We start from the raw sequence: 25,388 nt of genomic DNA on the forward strand, positions 1-25,388 counted from the left end.
CAGATTGATATGGAATTTGAAGATAATGATTCCTCTACGTGAATGGAACTCTCAGAATGGGTACAGAATTTAAAGCCCAATGTGAAAACCTATTGAACTGTATAATAAAATATGGTGGAAAATATGACTTGTCCTATGGCTATCAGTCTTTTCTTTTTTTAATCTTCAGCTACAATAGTTATTTAATGGGACCATATACAAATCAGTTATGGTAGTTGGAACAGAGTTGATGAACAGCTCAAAATAATGAATATCTTCTCACCAGACTGATGTAGATATTGTCACTGCTGAATGCCCAACAAGATCAATAAAAAGGTCAATGTGAACACCTGATATAGCTTCAGTCACTGTGGGAGTCAGCTAACAACCTGGGGATAGGTTGTTTACATGGACTTACTTCCATTAAGGAGAGGGCAGTAACTTGTCTTTATCATTATTCACACTGGTACCAGATATGTATTTGTCTTCCTTATGGATTGGAATCTGCTAAATTCATCATTCATGAACTAATAGAATGCCTTTTGGAACATCACTATATCCAAACACCATTGATTTGACCAAGGAATTCCTCATTTCACAGCAAAATAAATCCAGCAATATAAAAAAAATGAGGAGATTGATGTCATCTGGAGATAGAAAAGTAGTAGAGGACAACTTTGAGTATTTTTTGGCAGGGGGGATGGGTAAGAGCACCTTAATTCAAATAAAAGATAGCTTTGGTTAGACGGAAACACAAAACTACTGTCTGGGAGTTAAATGTTGGTGAGAGCATAAGAAGAGACTCTGAACAAAAATATAAAATTTCCTAAAATTCAGGCAGAAAAGGAAACAAACTCCAGTAGAAAGCTGGGACAAAATTTGAATAGCTGTTTTTGCAAAAGATGGAATCCAGTTGGCAGAGCATATATTCCCTTCCTTTGACTATGGGCCTGGCCATATGATTTACTTTGGCAATAGATGGGGTAGAAGTCTTGCACATCTTAGCCTGACTCTTGTATTTTTACCTTTTGTCATGAGAAATACAGACTTAGGTGAGTTCAGTGGTCCAAAAAGGGTAACAGAAATAGGAAACAGTGCCCTTCCCCTGGTTAATCCATAAATCTGCAGCAAGAAGCAGAGTCACCTAGTTGAGCCCAGTTAAACACTTATCTGACCCTCAGTGACTAACACATCTATAAAAATATATGTAAACTGTTCCGTGCTGCTATGATATTTTGTTGGTGTTTATTATGCAGAAATAGCTGATTGATACAAATGAATAACTTTCTATTGACTATATAGTCAATAAGTGTAGAGTCACACATTGAAGGTCATGAATAGACAATAAGTTGAAACATCATCTATCACCACCACAGTGAAGCACTCGCCTGCACACTCCCATGCACAAAAGGTACAAGTAAACACTGACAAAAACAAAAAGTAACAAATGTTTCCACAAGAGGCTTTGAAATTCTGCAAGAGGGTTGAGAGACGGGAAAAGATACAGCTGTACTCTGGAGATTCTATGAACATCTGGGCATAAATCAATAACTGCTTTACAGACTAGGCAACAAGTGAGGTCATTCTTCCTTCCCTGTCTAGATTCCAAAAGGTCTATGTTTTTTAAAGCAATTATGGAGAATGCAACTTTGGCTGGGACATTGTTGTTCTCATGATAGGCATCATCAATAAAACAGCAGGCAGATTTATGTCTAAGTTGATTTATAGGCAGCCATCTCCAGGCATTAGGACCCAAAGAGACCAGATTCTGCGTAGTGACTACAGTTTAGAAACTGTAGTGTGAGCAGACCTTATGAACTCTACCAGTTAACTGGGGAATGAAGAAAGAATGTTAGCTTTCTGCTGCAGAAAGTGTCGGCACAGAAACAGTATTTTAGGCATATAGTGTTAGTCCATTTTATAATATTACCAGTGAGATTATATATTCTTTTGTTCTGACAAGCATCATTAAAGAAATTAATATTTTGTAGATAATTTTTCAATCTCATTTTTATTTAAGACCCATTTCTTCCATCTCATAGGAAAAATGGACAAAATATCACCCTAATTCCTCAATTTAAAGAGAAAGCTCTTTCCAATGAGAAGGGCATGCAAGTGCTCATAGACTTTACTCAATTAAGATGGAATTATATTATAAAACTTTAAATTCCAAGTTTAATCCCCAAACAGTACTTATATTGCTAGTAGTTTTCATTTTTTTCCTGGTACATATTTCCATTGTTCTCATGAAAAGAAAATTTTAATTGCAGAGAAGTAGAATAAATTGCCTTAGGAAAAAATGAATCACCCTTTGAGGAAATGTAGTTACTGGTATGCTCAAACAAACTCCATCTGATATATACTCTCTGTCTCAACCCACATAATTTGTAATCTTTCCCACCAAAGGCTGATTGTTAAAATGTCTTATAAAGAAAAAAATCATCATCATCATAAGCAACACAAGTTAACTATTTTAAAATCTGCATATTATCTACTTTTTTTTTTCTTGAAACTCTCACCAGAAATAGGGCAAATGCATTGTTTATTTCCAAAGCAACGTCAAAATAGACCACACATATATTGGATGAGCCTGGATGGGATAATTTCTATATTAGCTATATGAACTGGAAAATCAAATCAGTGTGCCATTATCAAACACAAACAAAAGTAGACAACTTAATACACATTCCATGTGCTATGAAACAGAGTAGCTATTTGAAGATGAAGGAAATGATCATTCAGCTAAGAAATAAAATAAACAATGAAGAAATAATACGATGAGAACAAAGAGAAGTTCTCAAATTTTGGCAACTCTTTGGGATCTTAAAGCTTTATAAAAACAGGACAACAAGCTTCCTTTTAAGAAATACAATTCAAAAAAAAAAGAAATGCAATTCAAATCATCATTTGTTATTATTGCTGTTGCTGTCATTTCTTACTCTGTGTAAAGAATAATTTTAGTTTGTGGGTGAAAAAAATTATGAATAAGGACAAAATATATAATGGGGAAGACAAGAACATAACCTCTTCCTGTCTGCAGCCAAATGTGCTGGTATAACTAAAGAAAGACAAAGAACTCCAAGGCAGAGTAAGAACATACCTCGCTTGGGGTCAGGAGAGGCTTCTTATTGACAGTAGCATTTGTGGTCAGCATAAGCCTGGTGATGTTACTATGCAGAAATGTAAGCTGAAACCAATGAAAATTTGAATCCAGAATTAACAGAAAAATTCATGAATAATAAACAAATATAGCGGTCTTTAATTTTTGAAGCTGTAAGTTATTTTATTAAAAACTAAATATCAAAATGTCCTTTTAGAGTTAGTTGCAATTTCAAAACTAGTTGAGTATTATGTCCACAAAAAAATCAAAACAAATATGCATTTACAAACCCCTTTTTCCAAGGACTCTAATACACCCCTTCCAATTTCTGTTTCTTTGCTCTACTCCTTCCCATTTAGAATTTTAATATGGTATAGGTGTTGATGATGAATTGTCTGTGACTATTTATGGATAGACTATTTATCTACTCATAAAATGTTTATTGAGAAATTATTATTTGTAAGGCAGTATGAGTGCAAGAGAAAATAGAAATAATATTAGTAATTAGTATTAATATTAATATATGAGTATAAGTATATTATGGAATATTAAATGAAGATAGTATTTTCAAATGCAGTATTGTGAAGAACTTTGAGGTTGTGGTGATATTTGAGTTGAATCTCAAAGAACGGATATGATTTGGTGCACCAAGATTTGGAAAAACGCAGTTGAAAAGTTCTGGAAATTTTCTTAGAAAGAAACATCCATCACATCAAGGTACATCGGTAGGGATCTGTGAAGGCGGTTTGTTAGAACATACATTGTGTGAAAAGTACTGAGAATTTTTTTTGGAAATAATATTTGAGACAAATTATAAAGGTAAATGCGGTTTGCTTCAGCTCTGTTATCAGTGGGAATTCACTCTCGGCGATTTTATTTAGTTCTAATTTTGTTATAGGACAGTGACAGGAACAGATTTTGCTTCAAGCATCTTCACCTGGAAGAAAGTGTAAAATTCAGTAGAGTTGTGGGAGCCAGAAGGTTGGAGGCTAGTTGGCTGGTTACTGTCACAGACTGGGGATTAAGGAAACAGCAGAGGCGGTCGGTAAGAAAGAGGGGTTCGAAAGGGTGATTCTGGGCAGCAGACCAGCTGTTCTGTCAAGGCAAGGGAAGGAAAAACACAGCAATGACAGAGACCACAAGACAGTCATGGGGAATGCTGTGTTCACCCCATTCCTTAAAGCCCAGGCCCAGGAGATTCTGGTTTTGGTAATTTGCTCCCTCAACTCTGCTTTCAAGACCAAATGAAAGCCTAAAATCTTGTTAAGGCTCTAAGTTTTGATGAGAAATCATTGATGTTTCCTTGCCATTTTTCAGTAAAACTAGTGAATGTCAGAACTGAAAGGAACCTTCGGTGTCAATTAGTTGAGTCTCTTGTATTTAAATGAGAACACTAAGACCCAGAGATTTTGAGTAACTCACTCTAGGTCACACAGCTAATTACTGCCAACTCTCTAATGGAAATATAAGTCTCCTGTCCTGTCAATGGGGTGCCTGCTTCACTGCAACTGTGGATTTAACAAGGGGCCTGAGAAGAGGGGCACAGAAGCAGTGTCTGGAAGGGTGATGTCAATGGAGAAACTCTTGGTAAATGCAACACCAAGATGCTGACACATGGATGTTAAATTTAAGAATGACAGTTAGCTTTCACCCACTTGATGCAATTGATGTAAATGTTGATCAGTAATCTCCATTTATGAGCTCATGTTTTTGGAAGAGGTGTTACAGAGACATACACACGATGTATACGAGGCAGTCATGCTTCAACAGTCTTTTGAATTGTTACCCCAAAGCATTCATTGACAAAATCAGGGAGACAACAGGATCTGTATCAAGCCCACAAGACTCAGAAACAGATACCACAGCGGCAAAGGATCCACAGTAGCAATTACAGGTAAGAACAGAACACTGTAGCACATAAACTCAAACTATTTCCCACAAAGAAAAGTCTACTTATATATATTCAGACAATAGTTGGATCTAATGCAAACATAGTGGTCTCTGTATTTGCCAGGGTTATTTGGCTTTTCTTCTTCTGCCAGATCTAAGCTAAACACAAAACATGGGTAATCTCCTCTCTACTTTGAATAGAGAGGCAGACAGGCTACCGGAGCACCACATGTAAAAGGTCTAATTGAGGGGGAGGGATGACTTAGTCATCTGTGCGTAAAGACTTTCTGCACTTAATGAGAGTGTAAACCTACTACATCACTACACAGCTGAGTCAGTTAGATTTTGTGGTCAGCCAGTGACTACAGATGCTACTTTACTCAGAATTCACAAAGGTGAAGTGTTTGTTCAGAGAGGACTCTATGTATTAACCCCAAATTGGGTACTAGCAGCCAATGAATGGTCCCTTTAGACTAACTCTCCCATATCCCAAACTTTGCAATATGAAAGATCCAAGATATACCAGAATACTTCAGAGTCTGACTGTCCTGAGTTTAACTTCTGGGTTTCTGCCATTTATGAGCTTTTTTTTTTTTAAATTCTGTGATACAGGGAAAATTGCTAAGCTTCATTGATTCTTCTGTAAAAAGGGACTACAAATGTCTCATAATTTGGTATAAAAATTACATGTAAAATATCTAGCAAAAAGCCTAATAGACTGTAGATACTCAGGAAATTGTAGTAAATTACAATAGCTTTTGTCACTCAGAATTTTATTGCAACACGGGACCCTAGGCTCTCAACTATTATTTGATCTTCCTTTCATATAATTTGCATATAATCAATTAGAATGAATCATAAATCTGAAAATGATAATAAAACACCATCTTATTTTATTTCCTTCTTTTTAGGAGGTAAACATTGCTAAATTACTGGAATTAGATTTAGGTTCCTATGTACAAATTGTTACTTTATAATTTTAGAGAAGGTGAATGTGTCCAGATATTGAGAAAGAAAAAGTAAGGCCACCTGTGAAACTGTCACACTAAATTATTTAAATTCATGGATTCGTTTAATCCACTTTTTAAACTAAGAGAATTGGAATTAAGTTATTAATAGGTCACAGCTCCTGCCCTAAAGGAAGTCGTGATTTAACAGGGGAACGAGAAGGCTAAACAAACAAATTTTTTTTTGTTTTTTTTGTTTTGTTTTTTTGCCTGTGTGTGTGTTGTGTGTGTGTGTGTGAGAGAGAAAGAGAACGAGAGAGAGGGAACGAAGGAAAGAAAGAGAGTGAAAGACCGAAAGAGAGATTGAAAGCAAAGGATACGGGGAGAAATAACAGAATGGTTTGTAAAGTTTTATGAAAACACTCAAGATGGAACAAATTCCTGTTCAGGCACCACTTCTTCAAACCAGCTTGTTAGTATACTATTTAAAACAAAACAAAACACCTCTTCTTAATAGAACATTACTATAGAAACCTCTAAATAATCAACTGTGTTTAACAAAATTCAACTATTTCTACTTTACAAACTCTAAAATTATTCTTACTGAAGAATTCAGTGAACTATGAAAGAACATAGTTGAAAAGAATCCAAAAATATGCTTTGTTAAGTACACACAGACTTACTAAGCAATTCACATAGGTACATTAATAATTTAGTAGCTTATGTTTTGTACAACAAAAGGTGTTCTTGTTAACTGTCTTTTCAGCATCTGTAATCGATTTTGTGTAATCAAACCCTTCTGATTATCTGGGCCACTAGGAGGCCTCGCCATGATTGAAGGGCTTTATTGGCTCATCCTTCTCTTGAATCATGTTGATTATACTGGCTTCATGGCAGCTGATCAAAAGTGATTACACACTCTACCTCACTTCAGAGACCTCTAAAGTGTTTCTCTGGCTCCTGTAAATCCTCTAAGAGGTCTAGTTGTCTGTTCTCTGAAGCTACTTTTTTTCCAGTAAGATCTAAGAGGTTCTGTTAGAAAACTGTCTTCACAGGAATCTCAATTAACTGTCACTGGTCCTATTGACCACTTTAAAACCTTCTATACACTACCCAAAACTCAGCCTTAATTTGTGCACTGCAACCATATTCTGATGGTTGAAATTAGGAATCTTCAAATGCTTTCCACTCCACGAAAGGTGGGCTATAGATTTTGAAATACAAAATGTCCTTATTATATTGGGTCATTTGTAGTGGGAAAAACTATGTAAAGTAAATTGTTTAAGATAAAGATGAAATTAATAAATTAAAAAACATTAAATGATATATTATCTTAAAATGAAACTAAATTAAGATGATGTGTGTTTTTATATTCAATAACATTCAAAATAAAATTGAAATTCTACCTAACTCTTAGAATGGACAAAAATAAAAAAAGAATTCAATCACATCACACATGAATGACAGTGTTCTTCATTTTCTTTTTAAATGCTTATTTATTTTTGAGAGAGAATGGGGGGGAGAGTAAGAGAGAAAGGGAGACAGAATGCTAAGCAGGCTCCAGGCTCCAAACTGTCAACACAGAGCCTGATGTGGGGCTCGAACTCATGAACTGTGAGCTTATGACCTGAGCTGAAGTTGGACGCTGGACGTTTAACCAACTGAGCCACCCAGGTGCCCCCTTCATTTTCTATTTGGTTTTTACAAAAGGATCATAAAGAGTACAAAAGTGTTTGAGATATTCATCAATTTCCCCAAGGGTTTCTGTTAAGCATTTGATAACAAATCATTCTCTTAGAAGCCTCTGTCTTGTGATTATCTTTATTATTTTCTTTTAATAAGAATTAAGCAGTTTCGCTATGCCATTTCTAATTTGTCAATGATTTACTAATGGGTTGGTCAACTCTCTAATACAGTATTGCAAAATCAGATTTGTCTTTTATAACTGATTTTCACTGTATTTGCATTGATTATTTAGTATTTATAATATCCAAAAATCAGATAACAAGTAGGGCAGAGTAGTACTTAGTTCTCAAATGGAGAATTAATTTTATAAAGGGTCAATTCATTTGCAAATATGTTCCTATTATAATGCCATTTACCTCATCAATTATTACTTTTCAAATTGGTAGGACACAGATAAACACTGAGACTGCGTTGACTCTTGTATTATCTTTGCATTGTACTTACTAATTATCAGCCCAAGTTTTTGCTTGAGATCAGTCTAAGGAAACATCCACAGGTAACCTCACAAAATCAAAAATTGCTTGATTGCTCAAATACTTCTTAAGGTAGGAAGCCAGCAGTGAGAAACTGTCTTGCCACGTAGTGACCCTCACAGTTCTGATCCAAGACATGCAACTTATTAATAGTATTGTACTTGTCTCAGTGATGACAGTACCCAGTCCAAATCTCATGACTCTGAGGGGCAACTAACTCTGAAATACTGAGTTGTAGATTTTGTCACCGACTTGCTGGCTTATCCTGCATAGAAATGTAATCAGGATGTCAACCTTGGCAGGGTAACAGTCCAAGGAACTCTAATTGGATCAAAGAGAACGCCTATGATCTAAAAGCCAGGAACTCTGGATCCTAGCCCTTTCTCTTCCAGGAACTATGAGCAGAACTTCATAAAACTCTCTGTGACCCCTGTTATTTCAGTTTCTCTCTCTGTTAAACTGGATAATGACCCATGCCCTCTTAATCCCTGTGGTAGGCTGACTAATGACCCCTGAAGATGTCTGTGTCCTAAATGCACAAAACCTGTGGATATGTTGCTTTACACATTAAAAGCCATGTTGCAAATGTGATTAAGTTAAGAAACTTGGGATGGGAAGATTATTGCGGGTTTTCCAAGTGGGTCCAATGTAATTACAAGGATTCTCATAAGCAGTAGGCAGGAGGATCAGAATGAGCAACAGATATGACCATGGAAGCAGGATGTTGGAGTGACATTAAGAAGGGATCATAACCAAGGAAATTGAAAAAGGTAAGTAAATGGATACTCCCCTGTAGCTTCTACATGGAACACAGACCTACTGACCTCTTGATTTTACACTTTTGACCTTCAGAACTGTGAGAAAATAAAATTATGTTGCTTTAAGCCACTAGGTATTTAGTGATTTGCACAGCAGCAATAGGAAATTAACACATGGGGCGCCTGGGTGGCTTAGTCGGTTAAGCGTCCGACTTTCGCTTAGGTCATGATCTCGCGGTTCGTGGGTTCGAGCCCCGCGTCGGGCTCTGTGCTGACTGCCGGCTCAGAGCCTGGAGCCTGTTTCAGTCTGTGACTCCCTCTCTCACTGACCCTCCCCTGCTCACGCTGTCTCTCTCTCTCTCTCCTAGAAATAAATAAAAAATATATATAAAAAAAAAGGAAATTAACACAGCCTCCAAATGACTGTGAAGATCAGTGGGGCAATAAGTACAAGATCTCTCAGAAAGTCAAAAGAAATGTTTCAAAACAAGATGATATGGTAGCTCATTTACTCTGTCCATAGATAATTAGAAAAATTCCATAAATTATAAACACTTATGAGCCAGAAAGTTGGTTTGTTCTTTAGTTTTCACATATGTATTAAAACAAGTGAGGAAAGTACAATCTGAGGCGGCACAGATCTGGGCTTTCTTGATCATGTCACATGGGCCTACAGGTGCATTCTATTCACTCCTGTGACTTTCAGTCATTAACTATATTGTCCCACTATACTCAATGCCTTTTCCCCCTTTTCCTCTTCTACTCTCATACCCCTTCCTGCTTTTCGAAAATGGTGGCTTTGTTGGGGACAGTGGTGAGGAGGCCATTAAAAAGAACTTGAAGTTATCACATCTTCAGGGAAACTTTCTCAGCATAAAAAGCAGCTAGTCCCACATATGGGAAGGAAGGATGAGGTGAGAGAAAAGGGTAACTTGGAACATACCATATTCAGACTCCAGCTTGGAAGTCCACAAAGGAAATCAATCTCGCACATTTTTCATTTCCTGGTCATTACTTCTTTGGCTACAAAGTAACCAGTTCTAAAACCAATCAGTCTAATGCTTAAAAGTTTAAATGTGATATAGAAACATTTACAGGGATAGGGATTATTACTTTGAGTATTATGTATAGTTCCTAGGCTTACAAAGTGAAATTGTGATTTTTAATAAGAAACATATATTTGGTTTTCATCCCATTCCTGCAACAGTGCTCCTAAAAACATTGGAATTTCCTAAATGTTGAGAGGAGGGAATCATGGTATTTTTTGTATGTTAATGAGGTGACTTTTAGGAAAGCCTGTAGGTAAACTAAGGATTAGGACTGGGTGCCAGTAGAGCTAACCTTGTAATTAGAGTTGGGACTTTCAGTCCCATCCCTGACCTCTGACCCACAAGGAGGGGACAGAGGCTCAAGATTGAGTTCAATCACCAATGGCCAATGATTTAATCAATTGTGCCTACGTAATGAAGCTTCCATAAAGACCCAAAAGGACAGTGTTCAGAGACTTTCCAGGTTGGTAAACACAGGAAAGATTCAGAGAGAATGCCATGCTTGGAGAGAATGCTCCCACATATGTTGTCCTAAACATCTTTTCATCTGGCTGTTCATCTGTATTCTCTATCATATCCTTTAATAAACTGGTGAATGTGTCTTCCTGAATTTTGTGCACTGATATAGCAAATAATTGAATCCAAGGGGAGGAGGTCATGGGAACCTCTAATCTGTAGATTTGTAGTCAAGTTAGACAGAAGTTATGGGTAACCTCAGGATCTATTACTTGCAATTAGCATCAGAAGTGGAGGAGTCCTATAGAACTGAGTCCCTAACCTATGGGATTATAACTGAGGCACAGGGTGCAAGAGCACGTGGCTCCAGGGGGTCCCAAATAGACCAAAGTCAGCCACTTGCTGTTGACAAAATCCAAAGGCAGAGAGATAAGGGGTGGTGAAACAAGAAGGGAGTTCATTTCAGTGAGGCAGACACCAATAAGACAGAAGACTAGTGTCTCAAAGACTGTCCCCAAAGTGTTGAAAGTAGTTTTCTGTTTATATAAGAAAAACAAAGGTTGGTGGGTACATGCAGTGGGCAGTAAAGGTCAGTTGATGTTTGCCTTGGGGGTCAGTCACACGGGGCCTTGCTAGTGTCAGGGCGGTCTCCAGTGCTTGAGAGGGTAGTTTCAGTTCCCATCACAGGATGCTTTGCCCAGTGGGTCCCTTGTCTGAGTTGAGAGATGAATTGGAACAAAACATAATTAATTAGAAAGGACACACTGAGGTCAAAATGGAGGTAGTTTAAGTCCTCTTCAAGGATCTGATGTTATCTCCAAGTATATAGTGTCAGAATGGAGTGAAATTGTAGGACATCAAGCTGGTGTCCTAGAATTGCTTGATTAGGGGCAGATCCCCACGTTTAGTGTCAGGAGTATTCTGAGTGTGGTAGTAATGTGAGAGTAAGGGAGACACACAGAAGAACTGGGTTTTCCATAGACTAAGTGAATATTTCTTATCTTGAATCTTCGTATAGAAACCTCCACTCATCAGGAATCCCTTTAAATTCTACAGTTAGACTAAACATATTGAGATAAATTTCACTATAATTTAAACATGATGACCAGACAATAAATGAAATTGAATACTGATCTTTATGTTTATATTCTTCTCTTAATATCATCTAACTCTCTTAGAGATATTGCTAACATATGCCGCTTATAATAATAATGACTACAAACATCGACTAGTCTGTTAATATGCACATCAGCTTACACCGTCAACGCACATTGCTCAAACTGTCATTGCACAATGTCAGCATGATATGCTCAAAACATGATTGTTTCAGTTAACATATTGACTAACGCTTAAATGTATGAGCAATACAATTTCCTGGAAAACATGTGTGAAATGTAAGTGCTGCTTATGTGAATTAAACAACCAAAAAGAATAAGGTAAGTTTGTTCCAAATGTCAAAGGACTGCCCCCAATTCAAAGGAAGTCTGAGAAAGGAGTAGCCAATTAATATGTAATCAAGCTTTCTGAGTACTCAAGAATTATTAGAACCATTAGTAATTACAATAAATTACTCCACAATACCCTAAATGGTACAATACTCAGGAAACATGTGAGAAAGAAATAAAAATGCAGTTCTAAGTCTTGCTGTTCTGAAATAGTATTCTTCATATATAACAGTAAAATGGGAGGATATTGATTAAGCAGTAATCTCAACTTTGTAGTTTATTGTTCTGAGTCAGGACACATATAATGTCAGGCATATGTTAAATGTGTATGAATAAACACACATGCACAAACACACATGCATTAATGTCTAGCTTTTTTTTTTGTACATGTATTCATCTCTTTATCAGGTATCCTTCATTTGGCTATTTTTCTGTATAGGCCGTTCAGCTTCACATTGGGAGGTGATGGCGGTTAATTTTACATGTCAATTTGGCTAGGCTACAGTATGCAAATATTGGTCAAATGCCAATATTTTTATTGGTATTTTTTAGATGAGATTAACATTTAAATTAATAGACTCTGAGTAAAGCAGATTATCTTCCATATGGTGAGACACATCTAATCAGTTGAAGGCCTTAATTAGAAAACAACTGAGATTTGCTGAGAAAGAGAGAATCCTTCTCCAGACTGCCTTCAGACTCAAGCTACAACATCAACTCTTCCCTGGGTGTCTAGTCTACTGTCCTGTCCTGCAAAGTTTGTACTTGCCAGATTCTATCATATCACATGAACCAATTCCTTAAAGTACATCAGTCTTTCCTCTCTTGGTCTTTCTCTCTTTCATATATATATTAGTCAATCTGTTTCTGCTAGTTCTGTTTCTCTAGGGAACCCTGTAAATACACTGGTTATAATTAGAGCTCATTAATTAACAGTGAAAAAGCAAATCATAGTATCATAATATTGTAATATACCACTTTCTGAGCAATCTCAGATTTCTTTTTTTTTTAAATATTTGTTTATTTTCGAGAGAGAGAGGATGAGTGAGAGAGGGGCAGGGAAAGAGGGAGACACAGAATCCAAAGCAGGCTCACTTTCTGACCTATCAGCAGAGATCCCTCCACACTCTGAGCTGTCAGCACAGAGCCCAATGTGGGGCTCAAACTCACAGACTGCAAGATCATGACCTAAGCTGAAATTGGATATGTAACTGACTGAGCCACGCAGATGCCCAGCAATCTCAGATTTCTAGAAGATATCACTAATGATATCATGAAAGAAAAGGTAGCAAAATTTTGAGATCCAATCTATAAACTCTAGACTCAGGAAGGTGGCAAAACTCAAAATGGTTCTAAACTACTTTCTGTTTTAGCATTCTTTGACATTACAAATATCAACACAGGATTACTATATAATAATATCCATATACCTGGTCCCTCTCAATGGACAGTAATAAGTTGCTTGATTGAAACAGGTAAATTAAGACAGTAAAAATAACTGAAGGATCCAATGGCCTCATTTGTCTTAGAAAAGTTTTGTTAATTGTTTCCAATAATTATAATTATTATTTACCTTATGAACATTTAATAAGTATACAGCTGAAAGTGAGAGTCCCATAAAACTTACTTAACTTTCTCATTGTAATAAGAAGTAAAAAAATAAGCTATATCTTTTCTCATTACAAAGATAACTGCCATTTTCATACTCAAGTCTGTTGCCTCTTCTGACACTTACCAAAATCAAGATTACCTAAAATGTACATGTTCCAAAGAAACATTTCTATTTTCTCCTGGGGCACTGACCCCTTGCTACCTTTGGGATGTTTTCATTGTTCTGTTTCGTTTTCATTCCTGAGGCAGGAAAGGATGCTTATTCTCTTCAGGTCTGAGTTTGCTTCTGGACATGTAAACCCTCTAATCCAATATCAAGGCATAACTACTCCGAGCAGTTATTTAGCAAAACAAAACTTGTTTTTTCACTAAAATCCATTATCATCATAGGTAATATACATTAGGTATAGATATAATTATTCAGACTTACTCTGATATGCTCAATACATGATTATTTCAGTTAATGTATTGATTAAAATTAAAATGTTTGAACAATATAGCTTCCTAGAAAACATGTGTGAAATGTAAGTGCAACTTATGTGATTTAGACAACCAAAAAGAATAAGGTAAGTTTGCTCCAAAGGTCAAAGGACTGCCCCCAAAGTTCTTATCTCTAAATATTGTTTTTCTTGCTCACCTATTTGTTAAAATTTACAGGTACAAACAATAGAATTTTCCAGAGAACTTCATGATACTGCAAATGTGGCTATGTAACTTATGCCAACGAATAGAATGTGACGAGTTTGCTCCAAGGTCAAAGCACTGTACCAGTTACAATATTGAATAGGAGAAACTAAGAAAGAAAAGATGAAAGAGCTGAATAAGTACTTGGTCCTGTCTTCCCTCTATCAAAGACAAAGTTTGGGTATTGGGAAGTGGGAAATTTTAAGCGTGATAAAAGGTGAACATGTATGACAGTATATTAAACATATGTTTTTTTTTCTCACTTACTATAAGAATCCCCACAAGAGTGAGGGACAGTAATTATCTTACTGATGATGCACCTTAGTGGTTAGTTGCTTGAGGACAACTAGCCCGTGAGCATCCAGACCAGGATTTAACTCGTACATCCTGTCCTTGCTCTTGATAGGGCTTGTAAAATTCAATACTATACATACAGGAAAAGGTTTTCAATTTTTTGATTTTACAGGTTTTTAAATTCAAATCCAGGTACATAGTAGATTTCTTATTGTCTTAAGACAAAGTGAGATGAAAACTTAAGGAGCGTTCAGGTTTCCAAGTCATCCTTGTTACCATATCACAAATTAGACTTCACCCCATCTGGGCAATGGCTCAGCAAACTGGGGTATCCCTGGAGGCCACCTGGGGTATCAGTAGCAGCTGGAAAAACTGTTACTGATAAAGGGACCTTTGGGGGTCAAGGCAGAAACAAGAGGGTGGGGACTGTAATAGCAGGGTGGGTGTCATCTTTTGGTAAAAAGGAAAACTTCTTAAAAGGGATGTGTGGGTGGTCAACGGCAGGAGTCTGGCAGAGGTAGGACTTTCTCTTAAATATCACTTAACACAAACCATTCTCTCAGCTGGCCAGTCTCTCTCTACTGTCCCCTCTAAAACATATGTATGTTCCTATTCTTGAGCCTTTTCTCTTATTGTTGATTAATTCATTTCCAGAACCTATGGCAGTCTTCATTTGTTACCCCCAAAAGTGAACTCTGTTGGCTATTTTATTACATGCTGTTTGTTTAACTATGCTGAAAACAGTCTTTGCATCTCATTCTTGTCCCTCATTTTCAAGTAACAATTCTTTAATAAAAATTTTTTTAATATTAATTTATTTTTGAGAGACAGAGAAAGAGAGTGTGAGCAGGGGAAGGGCAGAGAGAAAGACAGACAGACAGACAGACAGACAGAATCTGAAGCAGGCTCCATGTTCTGAGCTGTCAGCACAGAGCCCCATGCAGGCCTTGAACTCACAGAATGTGAGATCATGACCTGAGCCAAAGTCAAATGCTTAACAGACTGAGCTATCTTGGCACCCTCATGAATAACAAATTTTTAAATAAATATTGTGATGGTAACAGGGTCCTTTCTTATAGTTTTTAAAAGTTACATTTTTCTCTTAAAAGGATCAATTTCTTTTTTCTTTAGAGTTTATTCATTTATTTTGAGAGAAAGAGTGGGAGCAGGGGAGGGGCAGAGAGAGAGAGAGAAAGAGAATCCCAAGTAGGCTCTACACTGTAAACAGAGAGCCCAGTGTGGGGCTCCATCTCACAAACTGTAAGACCATGACCTGAACTGAAATCAGAACTCAAATGCCCAACCAACTGAGCCACACAGGTGTCCCAAGGATCAATTTCTTAATATGAGAAACATTTTCACTACAAATATTGAAAAGTGACGAAAGTGTTGAGAAAAAGATGAAGAATGAAAATATTTAAAATGAAAAAGGAATGTCTACCTTTCTATGACCTGCAATTGTTGTTTTTTTTTGGGGGGGGGGGGTGTGGGGTTTTTTTGTAGGTTTAAATATTTAATGACTATTTAGATCCTCACTAGAGAGTTATCCAACTGAGAGCCTAACCACTTGCTCTTCTATGTCTTCAGCATAGAGCACAAAGCCTGAAACACCAGGTGTTCAGTAAATATTTATTAAGTTAAATAAATGATAGTATCTTTTTCCCTCAAATACAGAGCTTCACTTGAATAGAGTGATGAAGTTATGTAAATTTTACTCAGATAGAAACTGAGATCATAGGACCATAGAATTTTAGAAGTGAAAGAAACTCATGAGGTTTCTCTCTTGGCACGTAGGATAATTTTAGACTGTAGGAGAAAAGTATACATTAAGAGATCTGAACCCAGTTCTCAGGCTGCTGCTTTTTCCCTAGTTATGTGCATTTTTTTCTGATATTTTTAATTCCTTTCCACTCTGATATTTTAGTTTCCTTTCCACTCATATTAGAATAACTCTGTCCAGTCTGCTTATCAGATGCCCTTATACTAGCCCTTGTCAAAACTCTGTGTATTAAGTGTCATCTATTTATCAGATGTACCTTCCTTTCCACTTAAATTAAAAATTTAGTGTGTCTCATCTATAGGAAAATTGTGGCTCAGTTGCAATAGAACAATGCAAATTTCAGAGAGAAATGCTTAAAACAAAGGTAGCAACTAATATTTTAGAGCTTTTAAAAATATTTATTTATTTTTAGAGAGAGACAGAGACAGAGCACAAGTGGAGGAGGGATAGACAGAGGAGACACAGAATCTGAAGCAGGCTCCAGGCTCTGAGCTGTTATGACAGTAAAGAGCCCAATGCAGGGCTCGAACTCATGGACTGAGAGATGGTGTCCTAAGCCGGTCTGATGCTTAACCAACTAAGTCACCCAAGCACCCCTCTAGAGATTTTAAAATAGAGACCTATAGGACACATTCAGAGAGCTCGCCTACTCCAAGGCCACACTATTGCTATTTTTATAATGGTTGAATTGAAAGATGTTACGATGACAGTCAAGGACCTACTCATATAACAATACTTTCATTCCTATGGATTTTTATAGCTTCAAAATACAAACACAGGAGACAGAGCATATCTGCAAACACCTCAATGAGCATTCAAAACCTTATCTGGGTTACCTAACACCTGACATCAAGCCTGAGGCTCAAAGCAGGTACCCAAAGAAGGGAAGGGGTAAACAGCATTAGAAGTAGTTTAAGTACATCAAAGGTAAAATCTAATTCAACTGGATTTGAGCTCTTTCTCTCCAGACTCAATAAACCTTTTGTACAATTTTATGGGACTTATGTGTATTACAGTTACATGAATGTTTTATTATCCCCTTCAGCATGTGTCCTCCGTGCGGGTAGGAATTGTATAATGCTTCTATTTGTTTCCTCACTTCCTATTCAGTGCTTTACATGAAGCAAATGTTCATTTTATGTTTGTATATTAAATTTTGCTTTGAGCTATCATTACATTTGGTAAATATACTCTTTGTTCACATTTAGAATGACAGAAGAGCAAGCAATAGTCCACAGACTTGGGCTAATTAATCACAGAAGCACTGATATTTGAAAACACATCAGCTATAATGTGGAGCAGCATCCATTTTGTTGGTTTTCTATCTATAGGTACAATTAAAAACAAAAATACTGTTAAATCTGGCATTTTCAACCTAGGAATTTTGCAATTTTGACCTTTGAATCTCCATACTTTCACCAACAATCTTTGCAAACCACTGGTTTCTGGTTTTATTTAATATGTCCAAATTAGATTTAACAGAACTCAGACCCATTCCAGCACATCAGGCACAAAAAGTCTCTTTGATCTTTTTGCCACTTTTGAGAAACATCTGCATCTTTGTAAAGACCTAGCAGGATGAGCCAAAAGTTTGAGAACAGATACAGCCACATGCAGGAAGATAGAGTCATTAGAAGAAAGAACTCTCCTTCTTAGAGTCCCAGAGACGTGAAAGAAAGCCAGCAGTATCTAAGACTTATAAACAGAGTCATTTCCAAGATTTGGACAAAGAGGTGACCCATCCCATCATCCTACTGAAGAGGACAGACTGCTCTCATCATCAAAGGACAGGATGATTGCATTGGTTATATGGTTATCCAAGCATTCACTTCACAACTGACGAAACTCACAACCCAAAAAATTCATAGTTGAACACTGCCCTTTTCTAACTTTGCAAGATAAAGTTGACACCTTCCTTTGTCAAAATCTCTCTGTTATATATTATTCAGTCCGAGGAGAAAGAGCATCCTGCACACACGTCCAAGATATCCAACATGGGTCTCCTTCCATAAACGTGGTCAGCTACTGCATTTGTCTCCCTTATAAGGCTCTAAGTCCCCTAAGTGCTTAGTAAGCCCTTGCATGATCCACAGACAGCTCTTGTCACTGTTTAGGCTGAACTGAAATTTTTTGTTCCAGATAAACGCTAGAGTGTGCTATGTAAAATAACATTCAAACACTTCTCCTTTTGAGCAGAGTGTTGCAAATGACAATATGAAGTTTCTGAGAGTAGTTCAGAGATGCTGGATATAAGAGAGGTCACGAAGGCCAACTTGAACACCAGGGAAATGTTAACCTGTGCCTCTCATTTCTGCTGCTGCTCTGAGGTTTACTTTTTCCAAGCAGGTGGATGTGGACCACTGAATGAAGGAAAAAGCAAAGTGTCAGATGATAGACAGCAGAAGTTTTCTATCATATTCTCATCCAGGTTTCGAGCACATGTTGTAGATCGAGTGTTCTGTGAAGCCCAAAAGGCATAAACTGAACAGGAGTTTGAGCCAAAACTTCTCATGACTTACTGAAAACATTTCCAGGTCTTGGAAATGTATCCTAATAGGAATTCCTATCATTTCTGGAAAAGCCAGACAAACCAATATTTTCTGAGAACGCTGGGCCTTCCCTCTCTCCTTTGAGCAAGAAAGACAGAGTAGCCAGTCCAGGCACTGCATACGGAGATAAAGTCTTAGTGACTATCCTATATTATTCTGAATTGTCATGCCTAGTATACATATATATGTATTTGTGTTGTTAATATATTACTGACTGGGAACCAAAAGATGTGGATTTGAACCTAAGCTTCCTTCTCAAGGAAGGTCACTAAATGATTTCCGAAGCTCCTTCAAATTCTAAATAATATTATTATTTCATTTTATTTTTATCAACTTTATTGAAGTATATTTTAGGTACAACAACTGCATGCATTTCAAGTATGCAATGAAATGAATTTTGACAGACGTACACACCCATGAAACCACCAACACGATCAAAAGGCAGACTATTTCCATGACTCCCCCCCAAACAATTTCTGGTGCCCATTTGTAGTTAATCCATTCCTCTATCTTAACCCAGCCAAACACTGTTCTGTTTTCTGTCAATATAAAGGTTTTGTATTCATGTAAATGAAATTATATAGTATGTACTCTTTTATGTCTGGCTTTGTTCTCTCAGCTAAATGATTTTGAGATTCATCCATGTGACTGCATGCATCAGTAATTTCTTTATTCCAAGTGTTTTCTTTTGTTTTGCTTTTCTAACCATGCATCTGCTGATGAACATTTGGGCTATTTCAAGTTTGGAACTATTCTTTTTTTTTAAGGTTTTATTTATTTCTGAGAGAGAGAGAGACCGCGTGAGAAGGGGAAGGTCAGAGAAAGAGGGAGACAAAGAATCTGAAACAGGCTCCAGGCTCTGAGCTAGTTGTCAGCACAGAGCCCGACGCGGGGCTTAAACCCACAAACCATGAGATCATGACCTGAGCCGAAGTTGGATGCTTAACCAACTGAGCCACCCAGGCGCCCCGGAGCTATTCTGAATAAAGCTGATATAACATGCACATGCAAGTCTTTGTTTCTCCTGGGTAAATACTTAAGAGTGGAATGACTGGGCCATATGTTAGTTGTATATTTAAAATTTTAAGAGAGTGCAATATTGTTTTCCAAGGTAGTCATCAAATTTTACAAACCCACCATCAGTATGCAAGAATTCTTATGAATCTTCACCAATGCTTGGTATTATTAGTTTTTTTTCTATTTCATCCATTTTAATATGTGTGTAGCTCTATCTCATTTCTATCTTAATTTTCCTGATGACTAACGATGTTAAGCATCTTCCCATGCACTTATGGCCATTACTTTATATTATTTTGTGAAGTGTCAGTAAAGGTTTTATTTTCTAATCATTTTCATTAGTTTTGTTTTTATTGTTGAGTCATAAAAGCTACATATATATATTGGTTAAAAGTCTTTTGGCAACTACACATTGCAAATGTACATTATCAATCTTTGGCATGTTTTGGTTTTCTTTTTCTTTTCTTTTAATGTTTATTTATTTTTGAGAGAGAGAATGAGAATGATTGGGGAGATGCAGGGAGAGAGAGAGAGAGAGACAGACAGAACCCAAAGCAGGCTCTAGGCTCTGAGCTGTTAGCACAGAGCCCCAAGTGGGGCTCGAACCCAAGAACCATGAGATCATGACCTAAGCTGAAGTCAGACGCATAACCAACTGAGCCATCCCGGTGCCTCATGTTTTTGTTTTCTTAATCATGTCTTGGAAGAGAAAAATAAAATTTGCTGGTAAAGCCAAATATGCATTTTTATGGCTTATTTATTTACTTTTTACTTCTCAAAATTACAAAGATTTTCTCTTTTTGGTGTTTTTCTAGAAATTTATAATTAAACCTTTTATTCTGAGAGAATACTGGGCACACAGAAAATTCTCCCGAGTCCCAAAAACTGAGTGTTCCCAAGGACCCCTCACGGAGCTTCCCTTAATTTTAGCATCTTTTGTAATCATATTATAATTATCAAAACAAAGATGATGATATTGGTAAAATACTATTAGCTAACCTGTAGACTTTATTTGGATTTCACCAGTTTTTACACTAATTCCATTTTTCTATACCAAGATCCCACATTGCATTCAGTTGTCATATCTCTTTTGTGGAAATAAACGAAGACCATCCAAATAAGAGCAAGCAAATGCTATACATAGTACAAGCTAGAACAAGGCAGCCAGCCACCATCATTTGCACTTGGCAGAGACTCAAAGATGGGCAGAGGACGGAGAATGCTCATAGAGGAAAAAAAGGATAGATTTGGGTATGCTCTGATTTGAGCCTGTTGGCACAGGGAAGCTGTAGGTGAACTTTTAGTTTCGATGAGAAGTTAGCTATCAGATGTGATTTCCTTAGAGTTTGATAATTGGCTTTTCCAAGTTCTAATTTAGAAGTTGGGGCAAGGATTATGGAGGCTATCAGATATTCATCAAATGCTGGCTTTTGGAGGGTCAGTTGCTATAGGGGTACTGTTTGGCTTTCTGGAGTGATTGTTACTAATAATATTTTGATTTTCTAGAATGGTTACTCTACATAATGGACTGACTTCTTACACTGGCGACTGCAGATTGGGGATCAGAGTTCTACTTTTATACAGGGTTTGACCATTGTCCATTTGTATACTGAGTCTCTCACTTTTGTCTCCTCCAAAGGAGTGATAGTTTCCGAGTCTTCCTTATGCTTTGTGACCTTGGCCATTTTGAAGACAGCTTCTTGGTGATTTGTGTTTGCCTAATGTTATTTCATGATTAGACTGAAGTTAATGTATTCTTGGCAAGAATAACATTGAAGCAATATCCCCTTCTCAGTGCAGTATATCAAGGGGGTACATAATGTCGACATGTCTTATTATTTGTGATGTTAACTATGATCATTTGGGCAAGGTGATGTCTGTTGAATTTCTCCACTGCAAAGTTACAATCTTTCCTTTTGTTGGTAATAAGTATCATGGAGCAGATACTTTGTGACCATACAAATATCCAGCTTCTCCTCAATTACTTTTATCCAGTATACATAATAAAATTACTTTTATCCAGTAATTTCAGCACACATCAGCGACCTTTCTTGCAAAAAGTCTAATGAAGCTTGTCTATTTTTAAATTTCTTACACATTATTAACTGGAATTGGTCTGTAAAAAAGAATTTTCCTTCTCCCTTAACAATACTATCATTATTTTGTTGTCAGACTATTTGAGATTTGGTCATTGGGAGCTCTTTTAGGTTGCTTCCTGTGTCCTTTTAACATCTTTTTCTGAGCACTTTACTTTATGGCAATAAAATGTGCTTTTTGCTCATCCTGTATTTTTTCTGTCCCAGATTTGGAATCAACTATGTCTCCTTGGTTCCATTTATTGAGAATGATATTTAGAACCACGATCTGGGAGTTGTACATGCGAATTGGGTGTAAGTGAGGGATGTCACTACTTCTGTCTCTTCTCAGTGAACAGAACCAGGAGATACATGTATCTAACACACAGAAATTTATATTTATTCGTCTGTGTTTGTATATTTGTGATTCCAATTGAACATATGTCTATCTACCACCTCCTGACAATCTTTATTTTATAGCTGCCAAATACATTGTAATACCATGCATTCTATACCTCACAAGACAATGTTGGAATTTTTGCTTTAGACCATTATATTTATTTTAAGTAAAGAGAAAGGCATCCTTTATACATACATAAATATTTGCCATTTCTGATACTTTTCATTTATTTTTCAAGATTTGTGTCTCCCTCTGGTATCAAACTTCCTTTCAGCTTTAAGAACCACCCTTGTGAAGTGCAGATCTGCTGGTGATTTTTTGTTATTATTGTTTTTTGTTTTTGTTTGTTTTGTGTTAACCTAAAGTATTTTTATTTCACCTGCTTTCTTGAGGCATATATTTTGCTGGACTAGAATTTTGGTTTAACAGGGTTTTTTTTTGTTTTTTCTGTACTTCAAATTCTTTTTTTTTTTGTTTTGTTTTGTTTTGTTTTAAAGAGAGAGGAGACATGTGTTTGTGTGAGCCGGGGATGGGCAGAGAGAGAGGAAGAGAGAGAATCCCAAGCAGGCTCCATGCTCAGCAGAGCCTGACATGGGGCTTGATCCCACGACCGCAGGATCATGACCTGAGCAGAAACCAAGAGTTGGAAGCTTAACCAAATGAGCCACCCAGGTTCCCTTCCTTTCTGTACTTCAAAGATTTGATCCATAGGTCTTCTGGTCTTAATTGTATCTGATGTGAAAACTACAGTATTTTAAATCATCTTTTTTTCTAACTGCTTTCAGGATTCTCTTTCTCTTTGGTTTTCAAGCAAATTTGTTTTTATGTGACCATGAAGTATGTTTGTATTTACCCTACTAGTGATTCACCAACTTCCTGAAGTTGTAAAATTAAATCACCAATTTGGTATGTTTTTGACCATTATTGTTGATATGTTTGTTGTTGCAGGCATTTAAATTGATTAGACCTAAACTGTAAATTCTGTTCACCTGCAGTGGGTTGAATTGTAGATCTCAGTTCGGTCCTTTAATGTTTAAAACAAGCTACTTTGATTTTGCTCCATATATGCATGGTCCCGGGGTCAATCAGGAAATTTGGGTGGAGTCTACAATTTAAGGCTTCTTTTCTTTGGCTTTTTCCTCTTCAAGACTTCTTTCCCAATATATAAGAGGACATGGACACCCTGGGCTCTGTCTTCCAGTTCTTTAGCTGCCTTTTACCACCTTGCACCTGTGACTGTGGCTAGCTTCAGGCTCAGGGCATAAAAACAGGAAGCTCAACCCATGACAGGCTTTTCTTCCGAATTTCAAGTCACCTCCAATATACATCTGTTTTTATTCACTCTCCAGAGCCATCAACTAGAATTATATGTGTGTGTTTTCTGCAGAGTATATAGTTGTTATCTGCTCATGAGTCAATCTATTATAATCTTATTCTGTCATAGTAAAGGCAAGTTCTATTATTTCATATATCAACACATTATACTTTTGACTAACTAAACTGTTGCAAATGCTACTTATTACTTCCATTTACTCATTTTCCATAATGTTAATTTTTATTTTAAATGAGTTATTGTTTTCATTGCTGTTATGTAGAGTATTCACGAATTATCAGTATTTTTCACTTATACTATGTTTACTGTTTTAAAATAACCCCATGAAAAAAATAGGGTAGATGGAATTTTTAACAGTTTAGAGAAAAGGAAATTAGAATCCCAAAGATTATAAGATAACATAAGATCATACACTTGGTATGTATTCATGTGTGTGTGTGTGTGCGCCCATGTGCATGTGTGAAGACAGAAAACTGCAAATTTTTATAGCAGGAACAACCTAAAGAAAACTTAAGGAGAATTAAATCCAAGCATTTATTATGAAAGAGTGAAGCTAGATCACTTTGGTGACTTTCAAAGCCTGCATAGCTACTTATTGTCTGACTGTGTCTTAAGGATCAAACTAATAGGAAAGGGCATACATGGGAAGAAAAAGGCCAATATTAGCTCTATAAAAGGAAAGACTTTTAGCAAAAGTGCCGTGTAAAAATGACAAGCTAAGGAATTATACATTCTCCATTAATTCAGAGGCATTTAAGCAGAGACTGAACTTGTCAGGAGGCTGTAGAATATATTTAAGCATTTGATGGGTAACTGAACTCGAGTTAAGGTTCTTCCCACACCAGAGCATTCATGATTTGTCACTTCAGTGACCATTATGCTGATTCTAAAAGTGCCATTCTTTCATAGTGACTCTATCGTCTTGATGACACATTTGAGCATATGTTCTGAAGAAATGATTTTTACAGTTGTGGGATTAGTGTTCTTAGCATGTTGTGTTTGCAGAATTTTTTGATGCTGCCTAAAATATATTTTAGAAGCGCTGTCAATAGCATACATGGATTTCATATGAAAAACCACTTTCATAAAGTTAGTATTTACTCTTATTTGCAAAAAAGTTTTAACTAGATTTATGTTCTTATTACAGTTAAAGTCAATGGTGATTAAAAAAAAGCAGAAATTTTGAGGTGCCTGTGTAGCTCAGTCGGTTAAGCATACAACTTCGGCTCAGGTCATGATCTCACGATTTGTGGGTTTGAGCCCCGCGTCGGGCTCTGTGCTGACAGCCAGCTCAGAGCCTGGAGCCTGTTTCAGATTCTGTGTCTCCCTGACCCTCTGACCTTCTCCTGCTCACGCTGTCTCTCTCTCTCTCTCTCAGAAATAAATAAAACATTTTTAAAAAGCAGAAATTTCTTCTTATAAATCAAACAGATACACACATGTGTAGAAACACAGATATGTGGATCAATATTTACCTTAGAAAATATTTTTCTTAATTTATTAGTATGAATGTACTTTTAATTTAAAGGTTTTGTCAAAGAGAAAATGTGAAAATTCTAATTGTTAGTACTGCTCTGTAATTCAGCTTAATATACTCATGGATCACTCTCTCTTTTCCAGAAGGGCAAGCAAGAGCTCTGAAAGTTCCCAAGACCATTTCAGGAGTTCTTCAAGGCCAAAACTATTTCCATAACAATATGAAGACATTATTCAAACTATTACCTTTATTTATGTACAAGTATATGGTCAACTTTTACAGAAACCACAGGCCATGTAGGATGTCATTTGCTTTTACTGCTAAT

At 36.6% G+C, this 25,388-nt stretch overlaps 1 long non-coding RNA gene across 1 annotated transcript in view; it reads right to left on the bottom strand.

Annotated features, from left to right (window-relative positions):
- LOC144220101 (uncharacterized) overlaps nucleotides 1-25,388 on the bottom strand; it is a 101,394-nt gene that overhangs the window by 40,287 nt on the left and 35,719 nt on the right. Inside the window, exon 2 of the long non-coding RNA XR_013331621.1 lies at nucleotides 3,080-3,166. This is a non-coding gene — a long non-coding RNA (uncharacterized LOC144220101). The remainder of the gene's footprint in view (nucleotides 1-3,079; nucleotides 3,167-25,388) is intronic.

Source organism: Crocuta crocuta, unplaced genomic scaffold (genome assembly GCF_008692635.1).
Source record: "Crocuta crocuta isolate KB4526 unplaced genomic scaffold, BGI_CrCroc_1.0 scaffold9, whole genome shotgun sequence".
In the NCBI taxonomy this organism is placed as follows: domain Eukaryota; kingdom Metazoa; phylum Chordata; class Mammalia; order Carnivora; family Hyaenidae; genus Crocuta; species Crocuta crocuta.